We start from the raw sequence: 23,036 nt of genomic DNA on the forward strand, positions 1-23,036 counted from the left end.
AATGATTCAGAAATTTTCCCCAGGAGTGCATTTAGTAAATCCTTCGGAGATTCCTTGATAAATTCCTCCGGGAGTTCTCTAGAAAAACTTCCAAAATTCCTTCAGAAATTTCTCATACAATTTATTTGGAAATATCCTCAAAAATTCCTTTAGAAGATCTCATAGAAATTACCTCCTAGAATCAATTAGAAAACTTTCTTCGTAGATTTTTTTTTATGATATTCCTTCAAGTATTCTTACATAAACTCTACTATCTCAAATTTCCTTCCAAAATTTCTCAAAACAAAAAATCTTTAAGAAAATATTGCATAGATTGCTTAAAAAAAACAGTTCTGATTTATTTTTAAAAAGTTTTATGGATTGGTATAGGATAATCAACAGAGATTTTTCAGACATTTTTTTTTCAGAAGGGCATTCAGGATGTTTCCAAAACAAAAAAAAAACATAGCCGAAAAAATTCCTGCAAAAAATGTAGCAAGTTTTCCGTTACAGAATCTTCCTTGGATTCCTAAAGAATGTCCTTCAGTGATTCTTAAGAAAATTCTGTCAGGTATCGTTTCGAAAAAACTTCAGGGATTTATTTGGAAATTTTCTCCACGGACACTTTTAGAATTTCCTCCAACTTTCCATTGGTTTCATAGAAAAAAAACATGGGATAACTGTCCCGTGATTTCCCGAGTAATTCCTTCAAGGATTTTTGAAACAAAGAAATCCATCATCAAAACTTTCTATAGAATTCCATGAAAAATTCCTTCAGGGAATCTTAAAGAAATTCCCCAAGGGACTTCAGACATGCATTTCAGTGTTATTTCAAAAATTCTTTCATAAAATTTTCATAGCTCTCTCAAATTTATAAAGTTTTCCCAAAGATTCCTCGAGAAGTTTTACCAGAGATTCATCCAGTAATTACTTCACAAAATCTTCAGTATATTTCTTTAAAATTTTCTCTATGGATTTCTTTGAAAAAATCCTTTAGAGACTCCTCTAGAAATTTCTCCAAGAACAAATTGTACTAAGAATTTAAAAAAAATCTACTTAGAATTGCTAGATAAACTTCCATGAATTGTTTTAAAACTGCTGCATGGATATCTATAGAAAGTCCACTAGGAATTGTTTCCACAAAATTCATCAAGGATTCATCCAAACATATATCCAGGTTTTTTTTTTGTGAAAATTTTGCGTGGATTGCTTCAGAAATTCTTCCATAAGTTTCTTAAGAAATATCTCCAGCTTTTCTATCTGCAATTCCTCGAGAGATTTCACCAGAATTCGTTTTCAAGTGTTTTTCAAGAAAACATCTATAAACTTTCTCAGAAATTCCTCCATATAATTTTTCAGAAAGCCCTCTGGGGATTCTCTCTGAAAATTGTCCACAGATTCTTTTAGACATTCCTAAAGCAATTCCTTCAGATAGTTAGAAATTCAGAATTTCTTCAGAAGTTTTTCCAAAGGTTTTTTTCATAAATTCTTCTAGGGATTACTTTAAAAAAATGTCCAAAGATTACATCTGAAATTCTTAAAAAAAAAAACATTTCCTAGCATTTCGTGTAAAAATCATACGTGAAATTTTCTAAATTGCTTTGAAAATTTCTCCAAGAATTATTTAAGAAAAGCTCTAAAAAACCATGAGTTCCTTCATGAAGTGAATCAATGATTCTTTCAGAAATTCCTCTGGTGGTTAATTCAGAAATTCTTCGTGAGATTCTTTAAAAAAAATCCTCAATAATTTACCTTTGAGATTACTTTTTTACAAATTTCTAAAAAAAATTCTCAAAAAAGTCTTCAGTATATTCCTTTAGAAACTTCTTCAACGGTTCCAGGAAGCTTCAGAAATGTATCCATGAATTTCTTTAGATTTTTCAAAGGTTTTTCCAAGAGTTTTTTTTTTTTTTTTTGGAATTTCTGTAGCAGTTTCATCAAAGGAATTTCAAGAGCTTCCTTGAGGTATTCATACAGGAATTGCATCACGAACTCCTTTGAGAGCTACTTCAGGATGTTCTCCAGAAGTTGCATTGAAAATTCCTGTAGTAATATCTCCAGGAATTTTTACAGCGATTCTTCCTCAGATTCTTGCATGAATCAGTAATTCAAGCAGTATTCCCTCTAGAAATTTTTTTTCCCAGAAATTCTTCCAAGGATACCATTAGAAGTGCCTCCTCATTCTTTCAGGCGGAATTTCCAATCTTTTGAAATTTCTTTGTTTGAAAACATTAACTGACAATTATTTATTTGTTTCTCAAGACATTCCTTCAAGGATTCCCCAAGGGGAATCGTTTTTCGAAGAGGTTATTTTGGGATATTAACCAGGGGGTTTCCAAAAAATTTCTTCTGGTATTCCTCCATGAATATTTTCAGAAAATCCTTCTTTGTTTTCTTCAATAACTTCCCTTGGACTCTTTCTGCTCAATCAGAAAGTTAAACTTTTTTTCATATAATGAGAAAAAAATAAGACGCTACTTCTAAAAAAAATAAGCTAGTCTTGACGTTTTGCCTTTCTCGTAAGCCTAAGTGTTCTGAAAAGTTATATGTTCACTCAAAAAACATATACCAACCTACTCAGTTCGCCGAACAGAGATGATGTCTGTATGTGTGTATGTATGTATGTCTGTGCTCAAAATAAGTTCACTAATTTTCAAGGTACTTTGCATTGGCCGATTTTACGGATTATAGATCAAATCGAATCGGAATTTTACCGCATTGTTTGCCATTGAAAATAGTGCAGATCAGTCAAGGCGTTCCGGTGTAATGGTCATTTTAGTGATCCGGAGCAGCACCGCGGAACTGGTCATGTTTAAACTGAACCAAATTCTATCATGCGGCACATCAAATTGTGCTGAGTTCTTTAAACTTTAACATTGGCTTAGAGGAGATGTCCGAAGTCCAAAAATGACGACCAGAATATGCAATATGGGGGCCTAAAATCCTTTACGCCTGATTTCATCTCGTCATGATGTCTCAGGTCATGATAAGATAAAATATTGTCAATTTATCGGAAAATGTGGGAAAAATGTTTCCATCCCTTACCTCCATCCACCCAAAACCCCACGGCGCAACCCCAGACCTGCGACGTGCCAAGTTACGGTGTCAAGCACAGGGCAGCAATTTGTTCCGGCGCCAGCCGGGGGTCAACAATGGCACAGGGCCACCACCGCTATACGAGAGAAGATGATTCATGGTGGATAACGTTTTCTCTGCGACGAGGGCGTTGGTTGCTGGCTGGCAGCTACTACGCTTTTCTTCCAACGAAGTGCACAACACAGTAGTGCAGTAAAACTCCAATTGTTATTATATCTAAAGGATGCCCCCGCAAATCCCTTGGATGCACTTTACTCTTGATTCGATTGCAATTGCTGCGCGTGGAGGTTGAGTTGGCTTGGGTTGGAGGTGGCTGCTGCTCGTGCCAAAGGTGCAGGTGATACACTGAAGAAAATGCAAATGGTGCCATTGCTGTTTTTGTAGAGTATACTGGAAGCAAAGCTCCATAAACATATTGGGTACGACATCGTATACGTACACTTGTAACCATGATCTTACATTAGTTTAATTGGTTTTGACGTAGCCTAATCAGTTTCACCGGAAGACCGTGCAAAAATCCAGTGACCCTAGTGTTATTCCCCTTAGTGTACTACACACTACGAGAAAATCAAAATTACTCGTGACGTAAATTTACTGCACAGAACGTAAACAGTTTAATGACGTTAATTTACAGGTCTTTTGACTTAATTATACGTCATTCTTGTAAAATTAAGTTCAAGGTGACGTAAACAATTTGGGAATCGTGAGTCATTACGTTTGATATGACGAAAAATCAAGTTTAATTTGACTGAAAATTACGTCACTTGGGCGTTCAAATTTACGTCATATGTGTCGCTTTTATATGTGTATCCAAAGTGACGCAAATTTACATGATTTTTTCTAAGTGTGTAGCTAACAGCGAGCAGTCAACCAACACAGCCACCAGCAGGACGATGTCAAGGATGCCGACTGCTACTACTGCTGCAGCCGCCGCCGCCACGCCGCAGGAAAAACAGAAAGATAAATAAGGTTCGTTTGGGAAAAAAGTGGCGCACTGTGCGACAAGAAATTGTTCGGGGATACACCACCCGACCGACGACATTACATTATTGGGATGCAGGTAACGACGACGATGTGCGATGCGATGCGATATGGTGCAGCCGAGTCGAGCCGAGAAGATGAACTGGAAAAGTTACCCCGGAAATGGGATTTGGGTTTTGTGTTGTTCCTAAGGTGTAATGAATTATCCGATCATGAGCTACCGATAGGGCAATTGGGATGTAATGCTGCTGCACAGCACACGCTCCGGGCAATAATGTACATTGTCTTGGAAATATCAATTCGTTACGGTTGTCGCACGGAATGATACATATCGATAACTGGGTGTGTGCGATAGAGAGGTACAAGTTTATCGGTTTGTTTTGTGATCGTGCCACGAGTAATCTGTTTTACATCTGTTCTTGTAAGAAAATATTTCGAATGGCACAAGTAGGTACTGCAGTTTTATAATGATACTTGGACCTCTTTTTATACCATGGTCTGGAGGTACATGAACTAAAAAGGATATGAAAAGAGAGAATTTTGTGCATAAATTAGGGGAAGACTTTAATTAGGAATCTTAGTTTGCGAGAACAGATCTTGCTTCTGGATAATTGATATGGGAACAAGGGGGTTTCCTGGAAGCTCTCAGAGAGCCTAAAAAGAGGGTTCCATATGGTTTCGTTGGCGTTTCAATGGGATTACTGCGATTTCTTGGGCGTTTCATTAGTACATATTACGTGGGTTTCAGGGGGTTAAGAGGATTCAGGGGACCTTGAAAGGGCGTTTTTGAGGGTTTCTGGAGCATTTTGAAGACATTCGAAGAGGTTTCATGAGGCTAATCCCAGTACTTCCAGGGTGTTTCAGTGGGACTATGGAAGTTTGAGGGGCGTTCCGAAGCATTTCAGGAGCACTTCTAGGAGATTTTAAGGTCGTTTCAGGAATGTTTCAAGAACCTTTAATGTACAGTTGTGTCTCCTATTAGACGCTGCCACCCACTTTACGCCCATCGCGTTTTCCAGGCTCTCTTCTTTGGATGTGATGAATCTACAATAAGCACTGACTGCTCTGAAAAATTCAGCTGGATTGGAAGACAGCTGAGAAATTGCGGTGGGCGTAAAAAGGGTGGCAGCGTTTAAAAGGTGACTCGACTTCCCTGAGATTTCCTGGAAGCCCACGTAGATCCCCTGAAACCCCATCTAACCGAGACCCCTGAAACTCTCCTTAGACCGCCTCTGAGGGCCCTTGGAACCTCCTTGAAATTACCAGAGACTCCCTGAGATGCCCCTGAAAACCCCTGAAAACCCCTGAAGCGCTCCTGAGATCCCTTGGAACTCCCTGAAATCCCCTGAAGCCTCTTGGCACCCTCTGAAATGCCCCAGAGACCGGTGGCCATCGTTGCCATAGTTACTGTCATTTTAACTTATCTTATGCAGCGTTTAAAAGGAGACTCGACTTCATGAGAATTTCAAATTAATTACGGGGAGTTCAAGGGCGTTTCAAAGGATTTCTGGAGAAGTTTCAGGAGCCTTTTGATTTCCTTTCAAGGCATTTTGGAGGGTTTTAGAGCGTCTTGGGGGCCTTCTTAATAGGGATTTCAGGAGCGTTTCAATAGTATAAATCGTCTCATGGAATCCCACTGAAACCCCATAAGACTCCCTGAAACGTCCCCAGACCTCCTGATATGCCCTAAGACACCTTAAGACCCCCAAAAGCCTCCTGGAACCTCCAAAAGAACTCTGGAACCCCATAAAATAATCCAGAAACGCCCCCGGAACCCCTGAGATTTCCTGGAAGCCCCCGTAGATCCCCTGAAACCCCATCTAACCGAGACCGCTGAAACTCCCCTTAGACCGCCTCTGAATTCCCTTGGAACCTCCTTGAAATTACCTGAGACAACCTGAGATGCCCCTGAAAACCCCTGAAGCGCTCCTGAGATCCCTTGGAACTCCCTGAAACCCCCTGAAGCCTCTTGGCACCCTCTGATTTATGGGTCCGGCTAATCGCAGTTCATCTTCCAAGGCGAAGCAGGAAAGTCCATCGCCTTGTCGCAGTCCCTTATAACAAGGGCTCGCGCAAGGGGTTTCCAACAAGTTTTTTAGTGGCAAGTAACCAATGATTACCTTCGATTTCTCTGATAATCTCTGGTAATCTGAAGTAATCATTAGTAATACGAAGTAATCAATGGTAATCAGATGTAATCAATGGTAATCACATGTAATCAACTAGGTAATCAACGGTATACCCCACAAAGTAATCATGAGTAATTAGATGTAATCATATGATAATCATTGGTAATCTGAGTAATCAGTAGTAATCTTGAATAATCAATGGTAACCTTGGTAATCAATAAGTAATCATAGTAATCACAGTAACCAATGAGTAATCAGAGTATTTTTTTTCGGTAGTGACAGGTAATCAATTTAGTTGGAAACCCCTTGGGCTCGCGTGCTGAAGAGTAAAGTATGGTCCAGGTCTCACGATAGAACCAGGAGCACCGCTTTTTGTATATGATACAGATTGGAACCTCAATATCCTGCTTTCAAATCATATGAACCTCGATCCAGTTTAGTACTGCACTACTGATGATCTGCAACGGGTGCATCAGACTGACTTTGATCGATTCTAATACAGCAGGGAAATCCATGAGACAGGCCTCTTGACGTTGTTGTCTGAAGAAGCAGTCTGAAGCGTGACCACTCTAACGATGCTGTTCTTCCCTGGAATTTGGACGGACCTTGACAATTTTTCCGAGGGCCCAGGACGTTGAGGAGATGTCCTAGACGAGAGTTTGTATAGCCACGAACAGTCCTGGACTACAACGCCTGCAAGTATTCCTGGTACCATCGTTCTCAGGTTTGTTGAAGATGGCGCTGGGTTCGCTCGGAATGATCGAGCCGGCTTTAGGGACATCGGTTAACGCCTTTTCGGGTACAGCTTGAAGGTAGCCAGGAAGTAACCAGATGTCAGCGCCTCCAGGTCGGCTGGTTTCGATGATAGTGGTGTGACGCGATTGGAGTTGGGGCACATTTCTACCTCGGTAAGCAAAGTGAGCATGTCCTTAAACGTCAAACTAGATCTACCGATTTCTTTGAGTATAAGAGCCTTCGCGGATATCAGCGCAGTGTCTCAGAGGCCTCCAAAATGGGATAGGGAGGGGGCGAGGCGCGATAAAGTTCGCAGGCGCAGTGCAGCAACGTGACACAAATACCCCCCCCCCCCCCCCCCCGTCCAGGTGTCCAGGGTCCACGAGGTTTCTCCACAAATTTGTTCCAGGACTCCTCCAGGAGGTTTATGTGGGACTCTCAGGGTGTTAAAATTCCATGGGGTTCTTCCAAGAGATTCTTCTGAGATTCGAAAAGATATTCCGTCTGTGTTTTTTTCTTCAAGAGCTTTTGCTTTTGCCAGGATTCCTCCAGGAAGTACTACCGAGATTCGTCTAGGAATTGTTTCTGGGATTTCTTAAGAAATACCTCCTGCAATTACTTCAGGAATTCGTAAATTCCTTCATTCTCCAGGAATTCTAAAAGATATTCCTGGGAGTTCCAGCAGTTTTGCCCGGGATTTCTTTCGGGATTCCTCTAGGAGTTCTCTTGGGTATTGCTTCAGGAAATCGTTCCAAGATTCCTTCAGAAGCTCCTCCAAAATTCTGTCAGGGTATCCTTCCAGAAATTCCATGCAAGATTCCTCCCGGTGTTCCTTCTGCCCGAGCAGAAGGGAATAGCAACAGCATAATAAAATCTGTTATTTTGTCAAAATAACTGAGAACCGGAAAGAGTTATTTTCATGTTATTAACATAACATATCATGTTATAAACTTGCCTGTCATAAGCGGCAAAATAACAAAAATCATAACAAAAAAATGTTCCTGGAAGATCAGTTAAATAACACGTTTTGTTAGTTTCAATAACAAGTTAATAATGGCGAATTTGTCAAATATTTCAATAACAAATTTTGAAATTAATAAGTTATTGATAACAATCTGAAAACAAAATGAGTTATAAGCCTCGTAGCCGTGCGGTTAGGGTCACCAAGCTTCTAATCGCACCATGCTGTTGGGTGAGGGTTCGATTCCCGGCTTCCCCCCTACTCCGAAGTTGTGCTGTAATGCTGCCTTTCTCAAACTTCTTTACCGACGCGTGTATTTCTTATGAGGCTTATACTGTAGATACTGTACGTGCCTAACTTTATACAAAAATTCAAATCAATCGGTTTGAAATTGACTTAGTTATAGCGGCAAGTGCGCAAAATAGGTACATCTGCCCAAATGGAACAAGACCCTTTATAGCAAAATCACAATCCTCCTAAAATGCTACGTAATTTATGGACGTTCCCTTGGAATACATCCGTACAACCCGAGTTGATCCAGTTGAAACTCGTAATTTGGTGCGAGTGAAAATCGATGTGTCTCCAAACCCATGCATCGAGTCTAACTTTGCGCTGTGTTGATCATCAGGTCTGTTAGCACATCACTTCCGAAAAAAAAAAAAACGATTTTCACTGGCATCAAATTTTGGGTTTCAACTGGATTTATGAATATAAAATGACTTTGATGAACCAGCCTCAGGCTGAAAATCTTATAAAGACATAAAAAAAGATAAAATCGGAAATGTGAAACTTGTTCATCCTATCCTAATGCACAAAAAGAGGTGCACGCGGTCGATACAAAACACACACATGCACTTGGTGCAACTTCTGAATCAGGCCAGAATTGTAATTTAACGACTGCTGAAGCAAGCTGGTCATTTTGTCGTACAGCTTCCGCTCGATAACTGGGTTTTGACGACAGTTCAGTTAGCGAGCGCCGTTCGATAACTGGACTGAGCTCCCGGAGCCGGACGCTATTGTTATATTGTAAACAAAACACTGATTTGCAAAATGTGAGGTTAGATTTTGTTTATTTTTGACAGACAACTGCTTTTTAACTGGACTTTGGCCCAGTAATCGAGCGCCCAGTTAAAAAGCAGTCCAGTTAAACAGCAGTCAGTTATCGAGCGGAAGCTGTATTCCAGCTTCATCTTCAGATCGTCCAGAAACTGAACGTTCAATCCCAAGTTGGTTAGGGACCGGAGCCCGTCGAAATCGATTTTACCATCGGACAGTTTTTGGCGTTTGGCTTCGTGCTCGCTGGGGTCCGGGAAAGTTTCCTTAGCCGCGTCCTTCTTCTGACGCTGTATGTCCGATTCGTAGAGAAAGCCAAAGGTTTTCCGGTGGTCACCGTTGGTTAGGATATCCAGTAGACTGTGGGCGATTCCCCGGCGTGATGACTATTCTTGAAGAACCGCATAATACTTTCAGCGTAATCTGCTCCCGTCTTGTCCCCGTAGGTGTTCAGCACCATTTCCGATTTATTTTTGGAGAGATTCGAGAAACGAGAATCAAAGATCGGTGCAAATGAACTGAATGCTCCGTAGCTTAGAGGTTTGACGGTTTTGGCGAAGTTCCTCCGGTTCTCACGGATTCCCTGCTGTTGAGCTGTTCCGGTAAAAGCTTCCAAAGAAACGACCTTCGCGGGTGCATTATTTTCGTTATCCAGCAGGATGTTCATCGAAATGGTTTCATCCTAGGCTTTGCGCAGGAAGCCCATTTTGTGGGCGGAATTTTTCTTCAGCAGCTATGTGCGGACATTGAGAGCTGCGGCTTGCACCTGTTGTAGCACTTCGTCTGCCGTCAAATCATCGACGAAAGGCTCGAACTTCGACGTCGGAGTGTTCTCCAGCCGGAACTGTTTCCTGCTGGGCGTTTATCTGAGCATTAATTTCTCCATCGACAGCCGCAGCCGAATACAGTATGATGCTCACTTTCCTCCAGCGCCTGCAGCAAATGATCCAACAAGCGAGTCAACGGCGACCGGCTTTGCTTCAGCTTCAGCACACATGTTCTCAGTTCCCGCCCGCTGCAATCCGATCCTGGCGTTTTCGGCACCTGATTCGAGCCGGTATCGTGGAAAGCCATTTTGCTTCCCGGCCGAGACAAAGATTGCTTCGATGCCGGACTTGGAAATCGGCTCTTCCGTAATTATTGAACTCGGAGCGTTGATTTCCTCTTTTGCCACAGATGTGGTCGCAGTCGTGGGGGTAGCTGGGTTGGCCGGTGGTACCGGTTGTACAATTGGTATCAGTTCCGCCGCTGGAATCTTAATTGAAGTGAACATTTTGGTCACCGGTAGCGACGCGGAACTTCCCATACTAACCGGTATCATCGCCACTAGCGGAGCATACAAAGCACTTTCCACCAGCAAAGCCTGAGAACTCTCATCCCCGAAACTGTTGCAATGCTCCTGTAAAAAAAACGTAAAACTTCCGAGTAAAATAACGTGAAAATCTGGAAAATTGCAAGTGCTCAAAGTGGAATGATGCGCGTTGGATTTGATAGGTCGAATGTACATAAGAATCACAGCAAACTTAGGACCTATTCAGATCGAACGCATTATATTTACCTACTATGGCAGTCCACATCCCAGCGTACAACCCTCGTCGCAAAAGCCCCCTACACTTCACCCACCTCATACTTACCGATCGGTTCCGTCCCGTCACATCGTTTCCGAATAATCAGCAAAGGAATATTTCCTGACGGGAGCTGGAACGGCAACGGGCAACGGCAGCTCCTCCTTGGGTATGTCCAGCATCTGGGAGATCATCTCGCCGCTCCCCAGGTACACCAGCATAAATTTTCACAGTTGCACAATAGCAGGAACACACAACAGTTACTGATATGTACTGATTGTTTTCACTTTTCACCGCACTGAACAACATCAACATGACATGCACACTTCTCGCGTAACATTTGATAACGGTCTATTTTTTTTAACCCAGAATTTAATGCGAGCGAAAATCGAATGTTTCTCCGTTTCTCCAAATTCATGCGTCGGACATAACTTCGGAAGTGGTACGCTGTGTTGATCATACCACTTCTAAAGGTAGGTTTGCATGGAATTGAAGAAAAATGGATTTTCGCTCGCATGTTTTAAATATTTACATTCTGGAGATAGACCTTTTTAAAATATTGCGTGCATTGTTTTTGTTGTTCATTGGGGGGAGCAGTCAAACCAAAATCTTTAATGTGTCGACGGTTGTGTTCCTGCATGAAATGTGAACATTTTCGCTGGTGTCCCGGGAGAGCGATCATCCAGACTATCACTGTCAACGGATGTTGGATGTAGCTGTCGCTGGCGTTCCAGTTCCTGTCGGGAAACTTTCCTGAGCATCGGACTATTCTTGGACCGATTATGATTACGATCGGTAAGTATGCGGTGGGGTGAAGGATTGCGGGTGTTTTAGCGATATTAGACCGTGCACAAATTACGTCATGCTTTTAGGGGGAGGGGGTTTGCAGAATATGACGAACCATACCAAAAATATTGAGGTCCCGTACAAAAAATGTAACATAGGGGAGAGGGGGATTGAAAATGGTCGATTTTTGCGAGACATAATTTTATTTTAATTTAATTAATTATACCAGCTTACATATTTTTAAGCATCCCATATAAGGAAGGTACCTGGCATTTCTGGTAGTTTAGTCCATGGTCCATGATGCTATTTTGGAAACCAATCCACTAGATACCAAAGGTTATTTTCAGGAACTTTTGGTCAATCACACAAAATAAATATGTTAAATACGAATCATACAACATTATTTTTTATAAGTGTGAGAAGGGTTCTGTTCAGCATAGGTGGATTAAATCGAGTTTTTATGCCAAGAATGTGTTTCCGAAAAAGTGCTTAAACAAACATTATTGCAAATTGGCAACATTTTGCGAACTCAACGAAAAAGTTTGTAGTTGTAATTCAATAGTTCCACTATTAAAACAAGTAATTGGTAGTTGGGTTTACCTAATGAACTATTGCACTATAGTCATTTAATTCTGTTTGGCTCGAGTTAGTCGAAAATCTAGGGTAGGGCGGGGCAATATGAGCACCCTAAGGATCACGTTGAGTTTATTGAAAGTTAACACAATTTTTCAAAGTACCTCTCAGTAGTTCTCTTCTATATCTTGTTTTCTATCACCCATAAACATGGGAGGGTTCAAAATTCACAATAAGGATGATTTATTTGACTAAACAAAAAAGATGTTTTATGGTCAGTTCGAACATGCTACGGGGCAAGAAGAGCACTTCATTAAAATCCCAATATTTTAACAATAAATTGGTCATACACTGATTGATATAGTGAACCTTGTGTATAGCTATGGTATCACGTTCTAAAATTATCATTTTTTTCGATTATTGAAAAAAAAATGCGGTTTTATAATACTTTATATAAAATGACCCGAAAAACAATAAACGATTATTAGGTTGCTTATTTTTAGAAATTTACTCAACCAAATAGTTGCAGAGGTTACGGAAACCTATGTTCGGCACTATTGAGTGGATTACAATAATTTCAAAATATTTTCTATATTACCATCAGATGTGCTCATCTTGCCCCACTATAGGTAAATAACTAAAATTGAATAAATTTTTATGTTTGTTTTTAGAAAATATTTTCTAATGTAAATTAAAATGCTTTGCAGTAAGCTAGTAATGTTGGCTGATAACTAGAATTATGGTAAAAATTTGATTCGGACATAAAAACCTTATTTTATTCTGATGATTTCTTATAAGAAAATGCTAAAATTCCATGCTATCGACTTATTTGACAATATTGTTTAATTCGTTCATTATGAAGTACCTTTTATCAGGTTTACAAACAGGATGAACATTATTCTAACGGATTATGTAGTTGTTTGGGCAAAATTCATCATAAAAGTAGTAAAACGGAGGGGTGCTCATCTTGCCCCGGGTGGCCATCTTGCCCCGTCCTACCCTATAGTGCTCTAGAGTCTAGATTAATCATGGGAAGTAGAGGGTTGAGATGCTAGTACACAGGCCAAATATTTGATCAAATACAAAGCAATGTTGAAACATCTGGTTCAAATTTTCATTAGCGTCAAACTCTTCAGTTCATTCCTTTTCAAATATCGACCCTGTAAATTCGGAGGTTTGCGAAACACAGTGAGATTATCGTCGTCGCGGTTGAAACCCGAACATTCTCTACACGATACAGCGGAGCAGCGCTTATGTTATTGAAACGATGATTTCAATCGTAATTTGTTCTAAGGGATACGTCTGTTTGTAACGTTGTGGTAGTGGTATCTACAAACCAGTCAAACTGTTGGTCAAACATGGATGGATGGATTTCAAAACATGATATTGTTTTGTTATCGATGCTTAAATATTTGTACATTCTCAATAGCACAATAATAACTAAACTTGTTCTACAACAAAACATATTATTGAACTGTTATTCATTGAATGTATATCAATAGCTTGATCATAACAAAACAAGATTGCCCAACAAAACATGTTATGGAAGAGTAATGTTTTGATAATTTATTAATAACACATTAAGATATAAAAACACGTTCTGTTATTTCGTAGTTATTGGTTTGATATTCTCGACTGCTCGGGTGGAATTTCTTTAGGACTTCTTTCTGAGATCCTTCCAGAAATCCTACAAGATCTTCTATCAATATTCCTCCGAAAACTTCTTCGGGATTATTTCAGGAACTATGCTTCAAACATTACTTCCGGTATTCCTACGCAAATTCCACCGAGAATTTCATGCGGGATTCCTCCTAGAACCTTTTCTGGCATTCCTCCAGGAACTACTTCCAGGATTCTTTCGGAAGCTCCATCAGGGACTCCTCCAGGATTTTCTGTTGTGGGCTTCTGCCAGGAATTGCTTCTAGAATTTATTCAGAAACAACTTCGTCGATTTCTTCGGGAACATCTTTCGGGATTCCTTAAGGAACTCTTTCTGAGATTCCTCTTGAAACTTCTTCCGGGAAATTATTTTAGAATTCTTTCAGAAACTGCTTCCAGGATTTTTTCAGCAACTCTTTCCAGGATTCATTCATTCATCTAGGAACTTTTTTCTGGTTTCCTCCAAGAGTTCTGTTTTGGAATTCCTGCTGATCAAATCCTTCTGGAAATTCTCTGGAAGTTCGTTCTAGAGTTTAGATAATTCTAATGGAAATCCTCCAGGAGTTTATTAGGGGGTATTTTGAGAAATTCCTCCTGGAGGTTTTGTTTATAGAAATCCTCATGAAGTTCCCACAGGTTTCCCTTGAGGACCTATTCCAGCAATTTTCTTCTGGTTTTCCTACAGCTATTAGGAGAATCGGAGATAGAATTCCTTGAGCATGCCCGGAACTCTATGAGAAATCCCTGGAAGCCCAAGAAGGAATCTTAGAAGGAGTCCTGGCAGGATTTCAAATGGAAATTTATAAAGAACCCAAATAAGAATCTCAGGTCAGCTCCTTGAGGAATCCAAAAGGGCATAAATTAAGCACGTCACGCTTAAATTGAAAATTTTCGGAAATTTCAGCTGTTCTTGCTAAGGGCTTTCTGATCTCCACAACAGGTCAACGCTGAGTGTCGCGGACTGACTCAATATGCTCTCTCATCGGGAGCCAAACATTGAAGATGGAGGTTATGTTAAGCCTTGTTGAACCTGTGTGATTGATAGAAGAGTATTGTTATCTAGGTGCTGCGGATATAATCAAAACTGTTGTCACGATATCTCCATTTGCCGCTGTCCAGCCGTTGGAAAGCGAGGAGAAGGATAATCATTGTTTTGAGCCTATTTTAGCTAATTTTGTAACAACTATTCATCAAAATTTCCATCGCGAATGGAAAATATTAAACTTTGAACACGAGAACAAAATCGGAATAATGGTGGATTGATCATGTTTACCATTTCCGAACAGCGTCGCGACGGCGTGTTTGACAACCGCGCTGAGAGAGGTGGTTGCAAGAAAATTGAACGCTCGTGCGTGTTTACAAGTTGTGTGCCGGGAGTGTGTAGGTGTGTGTTAGCTAGCTTGAAAAATAAAACCGTTTCTATTCGCACCACCTAGGGTCAACCTTGCCCAAGACCGGCAAGTATTCGTAAACAAGTATCGTCTCATTCTCCGAATCACCACATGCCCAGCAGTCACCACGACAATCCGTTGCCAAAAGCCAAAAGTGCCGCCACGGACTCAGATACGGACTCAGGCCCACCAAGTTCTGTCGCGTTGCTAACCGGTTAATCCTGACCTGCGGCCTGGCCAGCCGATGGGTAACGTCGCTCACCCCGCATGACAATTCATCGCAATAAACTCATTTGTACGCAGTGTTTTTCCTTAACATTCAGGACTCTCGTACTCCGAAGTCTTCCCCCGTCTATCGCTCAGAGACCCCGGACAAAAAAAGGTTTTGATCGTCCACTTCAATCGCCTGGCTATGGATAGACCAACAGGCTGGCGCTTTCCTCCTTAGGAACACGGTTCCGGGACCAATCCTATCGCCTGGCCGAACTCCAACTGTACTGCTCCTCCAGAAGCTGATCATATTCCCAGATCCTGACTTTTAACCTCTGTAGACAGATGCCTAAATTGTATGGCTTTCTTTATCGGATCATATTTACCAGCTCACAACATCAAGTTTTCTCAGTAAAGGAATTAATCACAGTTCTATATTGCATTCCTTGGCTGCCTTGATCCACCTTTAAACCAGCTCACGTCCGTCTCCCAAGAGGTTGGAAGCCTTTGCAGCATGCGTTGAGATTCTGGTAGAGCATCCGCATTTCTTAAGATCGGTACAGTCAGTGGTTCCTATTCCGTGCATTAAGCTTTCTTTCTCCCGGAAATGACGGGTCTTTTGCTTACGCTTCTATCTGTATCGTTCCACGTTCTGCCAGGTCCAATGCTGCAGTACGGCCGTCATTGTTGTGTTCTTGGTCTCCGAAAGCTCTCTTCACTTCTCATAGAACCCATGGTTCCGTGGTAAGAGTCAATGGCAGTGCCGCGGTAGTCTTAATGTCGTAGAAGTACCGTCCATCAATCAGAACATGGTCAATTTGGGATACCATCTGGTGCGGTGATCTCCAGGTGTAACGATAAGGGAGGCTGTGCTAGGAGAAAGTACTACGAATGAGAGCACTTATAACAAGCATTGGTAAATTGATTGATTGACCAATAAAGATGCATCCATCAGCAAAAGACTTTCCATAAGTTTTCAGTGACAACCGTAAGCTATCCGTCCAGCTCCGATGATTCATTTCCGGTGTCTCCACTAACTGCGTCTTATCGTCATCTTCGTTGTCAAGCAAACCAGCTTGTTTATATGTTATCAGTTGAAGTACAGTGCATTTGGCAATGAGAGCAGCCAGGATGTACGGGAAGTATGCAACTATGCCGCACACGTGCCTTCTTACACCATTATTGTAGTAGTAGTACTTAAGGGTTGAGAGATAGAGTAACCTGAAGAGCATCCCAGTGCAGTAGTGTACCATCAGTGGCGTGTCATATCATAAAGCTTCAATAAGCTTCCAACTTTTGCTGTCTGTATATTCATTCCAATGCAATGTCCCAGCGCTTGTCGTCGTCATCATCGGTCTGGATCTGGCTGATGTGCTGCAAACTGGCATTCCACTTTACCTGGTTCCTGCCTAGTACCTGGGTCCTATTTCGGTTGGCTTGCAGTCGAGATAAACTGCGCTCTGCCATTAGTGGTACGTGAGCTGCTTTTCGATGGGTTTCGTGCTCTCGTGTAAGAGCAGGGTATAAAACAATGGCACTAACTGACGTTACCGCTGAAGAGCCGATTCTGAAGTAAAATTATCCTGGGGAAACGTATAATAAGGTTAAAAAAATTCACAACTTTTTCAAGTAGCATAAGTTCTCGCTCATTGTTCAAAAGGACTCAAAGGGAGAAAAGGCTATTTGATTACCATATTTGCAATGCGAAGTTACGACTTTGTAACAACGATGCAAAGTGCTGGAAAAATACTGGAATTAAACTTCATTTAAAGTTAACGAATTTCAGCTGTTGTTGATAGTACATCCCAACAAGAAGAACGAACAAAAAACAGCACATTTCCATAAAGCAACACGTGTGCTGGAGCTCGCTCCCATAATAGTCGTGTAACAATTCGTGCTAAAACATCCCCAAAGTGACCTGCTTCCTGTCTGCGGGCCCAGGTCCCAGCTTCCATTGCATTGCTCAAGCAATAAAAGGTCCACACGAGAGTGTGTGTGCAATTGAGATTTTTTCCGCTACTCATGTTCCGACCACAATTCACAATTCTCAACAGGAGGAAACAAATTACATTCATAACACCCGCCGGCCGCTCTCTTTCGCTGGTTGCGGAGCGGATGTGTTCCGGTCTCTGGTCGGAGGTGCTGGGAAGTATGGCCGCGGTGCCCGGCCCGCCCTCTGTGTTGAATGGACTTTCACCGAGCGTGAGAATGGTTGGGTGGATGTCGGTAGGACGGAAACGGTGATCCACCGCACCGTTCTGTTGGTAGCTGGTTACAAATCCTCAGATTCCTGTACGGCGGTACGGTGATGATGGTATGTTGGAATGGGAAGATGTTTTGTTTACGGTGAAGCGTTGAGCATTGTTTCGGCGAAGTGGTGGAATCTGGTTACCACTAAGGACGGTGTAGTTTTCTGGTACTAATCTGGCGTATTTTGTAAGAAGATTGTGGTTCGTTTTTCTATCAATGCATTAGATTCGGTGGGAGTGATAGTTGCAGTTGCACCCCTGCATCCTCTGCATGTGTCGAAGTAGAAGATTACACATTGAAATGATATTGATGAACACATGGAATTTAATTATTTCCTCTCGCAGTAAATCACTTCTATTTTTCTCAAAGTTCTGTGAGTACACCAAGTCAGGCCCCTTGCCAACGAATTCAATGTTTGCATACGGACTTGAAATTCTAGCACAACTTAACTACCTAGTATCTTAAGCTTTGTTGGATGGATATGCAACGCTTGTTGAACAAAACTTTGTTTTGTAACCAGGGCGCAAAATTTTCGAGCAGACGAATTGAAGTTCACCGTGCGGCAATCTTCATTCACTTGCCTGCATATTCATATTCAGCTGCTCGATACTCGTTTGTCAACTGAATGAAAGTCAATGAATATTTGTAAACATCTTACAAAGTGTTAAATTGCTGATAAAATATTAACGTTTCGATTACATTTAAAGGTGCTATACACAGATCTTTTCCCATTTGATTGTTGTGGAGTGTTTTTGGAAGGCATCGTAGCCATAAACGTAGGTAATTATGAAGATGTTTCTCGATCAGCTTCATATTCAATGACTACGAATTGACTAACTGTGTGAAGAGGGAGAGTGAAAATGAATTTGTTTGTTTTGAATGTTCAGTGCAGAATCATTCAAATTCCTGCTGCTTTCAGTCAATGACTATGAACATTTTGCACCCTGTTTGTAACTCAACATCTAACTGTTATTGACTTCTAGTGTTCACATGATTCGGAAAAGTACACTGAATAGTATCCATTCTTTCTCGGAACTTCAGTAACGCCTATCCTGCGAGCTTTTACTTCCAACCTCCACACGGTTTCGAGCTTTTGGCCACACAGCGAGGAAGGTTTTCCAATTCCACATCGTTTAACTTGCGTAGGCACGCTGATGCTGCCTACCTGTTAGGCGTTTCGTTGTTCGATTCTCTTTCATCCACACCGATTAGAAACGTTACGCAAAACCTTGAGCTTTCCTCGCACACGTGCCGCTAGTTCGTCCGCTCTCGCTGTTCACTTCTGGCAGAAGGATGCCAGATGTGCGTGTTAGTCCAGAGCAGATAAACATTCACTCAAGAACTCAACAGTAGAACAGACTTTGGACCATATTTCGATTTGATGGGATAAGAATTTAAGAAGTACATGAACACATTAAGAACTACCTGGCAACCCTGCTTATTACATAGCCGTTTTTGCTTATCGTCTCGCTCCCCCACACTGCCCAGCCTACCCATACTTACAGTCTCATGCTCAATGAAGATTTTCGATAGGCCGGCTAATACCGCACCGGTCTCTCTTTCTTCATCTCCAACAACAAATTCTCTCGTTTTGACAATCTGTTTTCGTGCGTGTATTTTGCCACCGGCTCTCGCACTGCTCCCCAACCTACCCCAACGCAGCGTCTACGCCACGCGTCGCGTCGTAGGGCAGTCCCTTCGCTTGAAGCTCAGCTCGTCTCGCATCTCTTGGTTCATTGCGACGAGAAGCGTTGTATCAAGCTGCTGGTGTTAGACACTTCGCAGCCCTATCAATTTTTGGGACAAGAAGCTAGTCAATACTTATTGAACCACTATGCACCCTTACGAATTCTTCGGTGTGCAATGTCTAATCATTAATCAGGCATGCCAGACATTTAATTTTGTGATGACAAATTGAAGGCGATTAAAATTATTACTTTTGAAGCTAAATGGAAGCTAATAAAATACGTGGTGTGTAGAACAGATATTTAGTTCAATTTTAGGAACAATTTATGATAAAATGCATTAAAATCTCCAATTCTGGCTAGGGAACGTACAAAAATTACGTCCAACATGTTGGGGGGAGGGGAGGGGGTCTAAGAAAGTGTGGCAGTACGTGTACTAGGTACATATAGGAAAATATCGTGACAATTGGGGGTGGGGGTTTTGTCTAGAAATCCAGAAAAACGATGGACGAAATAAATGAATCTTCCCCTAATCAAATTATTATTGTTTGGCGGTGAGGCGATACTGGGGAACGTCCATAAATTACGTCACGCAAAAAAAATTACCATTTTTAACACCCCTATGTCACACTTTTTGTATGAGACTTCTGAAATTGATCTATGGGTTGTCACACTTTGCTGAATCGTCACTCCCCTCTCAAAGTGTGACGTAATTTATGGGCAATCTCTGGAATCATGAAATATTTAAGTGATGAGTCGATTTCATCAGCCCCTGGATGCATTTTGGACGCACAAAATCGATAACATGCTAAAATTGTGACATTTTTTCATAAATTTTTACCATTGTTTCAGACTTGTCAAACTTGTATCAGTGAAATGAGGGAGAGAGGGGGGTGGTTGATGAAGGACGAAACAAAATACACTTGATTCTTTTTTTTGCACGGGGGATGCGTACCGTGCAAAATAAGTTTTTAATTCAAAATTCGGAAAACCGTGCAAAAAAGTAATGTGATTTCTCGACGAATCATGCAAAAATAAGAGTTTGAATTTTTTTTTGCATGGAATTTTTTTTGCGCGGCCGTGCAAATTAAGAATCGGGTGTAAAATTTTTGGAATTAATGCTCTAGTATAAGACATGTTATATATATGGCTATACTTCAAAAATGTTACATCTGCTGCTTCTCGAAGAAATCTCTGGAGAAATGTCTAGAATTCCTAGAATATTTAATGAAAGTCCTGGAGCATCCCAGAGAGGCATTCATGGAGGAATCCCTAGATAAACCTCAAGATAAATCCCTGAAGAACTCCCTAGAGGAATTTCTGGAGCAGTCCATTGAGGGAGCACTGTACTAATCTTGGGGAAATTCCAAGAAAATCTCGAATCGACCTCCTCTATTAATCCTTGGAAGAGTAAAAACTTTTGTAGGAATCCCTGGAAACACATTTTTTTTTAATTTCCTGGAGAAGTCCTCGAAAGAACCCCAAAAGAAATCACAGGTAGAGTTTTAGGAGAAATCCCAGCAGCTATCTTTGTCAGAAATTCCTGGACAAATTTCTATAGGAATTTCAAGTGAAATTCCAGAAGAAATCCTTTCAAAAACATCTGGAGGCATCCCAGTACAAGTTTCGGAGAAAAGCCGTAGTGGAATCCCTAGACTAATTCCTGAAAAAAATCTTGGGGAAATCACTGGATGGGTGGATTGAGTAACCTCAGACTCCTTCCCAGTTGGAATTTTTGGTGAAATCCCAGCATGGTTTTTTTTTTCAAAAATTACTGAAACATTCCCAGCAAGAATTCCTGGAAAAATCTCTGGAAGAATTTCTGCAACACGAAGGAGAGGAAGTTTTGTTGGAATCCATGAATAAAAAAAAAAACAATGGTCAATTGCCAAAGAAAACTCTGTATTAATGTGAAAGTGTGCATTGAACCATTGCAGACTGATGATTTTCACCAAAGAATCATCAATCAATCCAAGGATAGCTTGGATCGAGCCTTGGAAACGACGCTGATGATCATTATTTGTAGTTGCTTTTAGAACATGTCACTTGGAAAGCATGCTTTGATTTGGCCAAATTTTTCAATGATACGATGATTTTCAAGGCTGCGGTAGGATTTTGAAAGCTGCGGTAGAACACGGCGGTTACCGCAGAGTGTAAAATTTTCTAAAAATCCGCAATAAATAAAAGTGTGTATTCTGAGAATTGTGTTATGGGCATGTATCGCTCCTGTAAGGGGTGAGTACGGCAGCATAACCGATCACGTTCGCTATTGTGTTGTAGGAAAACGAAACCAATGGACGCGTGAATGTTTATTTTTAGTTATTGTGTTGTTCCTTGCTGTGCATGCGAGTGTCGAAAAACAGTGTCGCACGATCGCATCGTTTTTAGCGATAGTTCGACGGGTGCCCAAGTGAACGATTGATGATCGGTGAGCTTGTTCCTTGTTTTTCTTGGAAAACGCAGTAAGTGATCTATTACCATTCTTCCAAATTGTGAGGTGACACATTTGTGTACGGTTGCATGGATCGCATCGCTTACCAAAGTGAATCCTTGATCTACACACTAAGATTAGCTCGGCAAACGTCGGCACCGCTGTATCTCAGCAAATATTTATACTGATTCTCGGTAAAAAATGACGTTTGTTAGCTGAATTTCGGCAAAATATTTCCTGAACCTCAGCAAACAAACAACACGATTGCTGAGATCTCGTTGTAAAACAAGTTTGCTGAGCGCTCGGCGGTGCCAATCTCGGTTAAAAGCAAGAAAAATTGCCGAGATTCAGCGAAAAAAATTAAGTGTGTATGCAACCATTAATCCCTCCCTACTAACAAAACTCCTTCCAGTGACAACTGTGGAGGGTCCAGTAGTACATACAACCTCTAGTAGCAACGGTTGTCGAACGAACATTCCTTTCCTTCCCCGGTAGACCGTAAGGACGTGGCCAGCGCCGTTTTTGACCCAATAAAGTTTGAGCTCTCGAAACGTGTACATTGAGGATGGTGGCAAATCCCAAGCCCCAAGCCTATTGGTTCTCGGTGCAATTTCGCTAGCTCAGTTCAATCACGGGGTAGCAACTACAAAGTGTACGGTCACCAATGCTCATGCTCTTGCTCATGTGAATGAAAGTGTCTATTCTACGAGGATATGCGTTCGATGAAATTAGTAGAAGAGTAAATTGACCATAGAATCCAACAACGTGTTACAGAAGATTGCCAGTGATGTGTTCCAATTAGCGGTTTATCAAATTGACGGCCAGAGGCTTTATTTGGTAAAAACTGGCAGCGGCATCGAAGCGATTTCGTCGCTGCAGAGACTCGTTCGTCTCATAGAGAAGGATTTTTTTTTTATTAACACTGAGGGACAGTTTCCAGATAGGTATATTGGTGAGATCGTTTCAGGCTACAGTTATTATATTTCTCCTGCGGGGCGTAAAACATCCCCAATAATTTGGTTTTGTCACATTTCCCTGGCCCCAGGAGATGGCGGATTTCCATCCCAGGAGACAAAGGACGAAGGAGTGACATTAACCATCTTAGCCACGTCACTCCCACCGATTTTTACTTTATTCTATACAAAACTGAGCGGTTGGTACGAGATGTCCCTACTTAATGGTTTTACATATTGTAAAAATAATAACGCTGCACAGTAGGCCTGGCCGCTTTAGTGCTTGTAATACATTTCCGATGTACTACAAACAGTAATAATGACAAGTATCATGACTTGTATACTGCGACAATTCTGTGAGAACTTCAACAATATTTTCTTAGAACATTTTTTCACGGATTCGCTCGAAAATTCTTCCAAGGATTCTTGAAGAATTTCTATATAGGAATTCCAAAGGATTTCAAAAAATCCAGTTGGAAGTTTACCTTTTTTTACCGCAGACTCTTCTAACAGTTCTTCAAAAGAACCACCATCGTTTTTTCTAAAAAAAACTCCTGAAATGTTTTCGTCCATCAAACTTTTCTCCGAGGATACATCTT

General features: G+C 41.2%; 1 protein-coding gene and 1 pseudogene across 9 annotated transcripts in view; one reads left to right on the forward strand and one right to left on the reverse strand.

Moving 5' to 3' along the window:
* The window catches only part of LOC109422828 (sex determination protein fruitless), an 883,045-nt gene that overhangs the window by 383,612 nt on the left and 476,397 nt on the right, over nucleotides 1-23,036 (forward strand). The window lies entirely within an intron of this gene.
* Nucleotides 7,831-13,402, reverse strand: LOC134285724 (uncharacterized; annotated as a pseudogene).

The sequence above is a fragment of the Aedes albopictus genome, chromosome 1 (genome assembly GCF_035046485.1).
Source record: "Aedes albopictus strain Foshan chromosome 1, AalbF5, whole genome shotgun sequence".
NCBI lineage: Eukaryota > Metazoa > Arthropoda > Insecta > Diptera > Culicidae > Aedes > Aedes albopictus.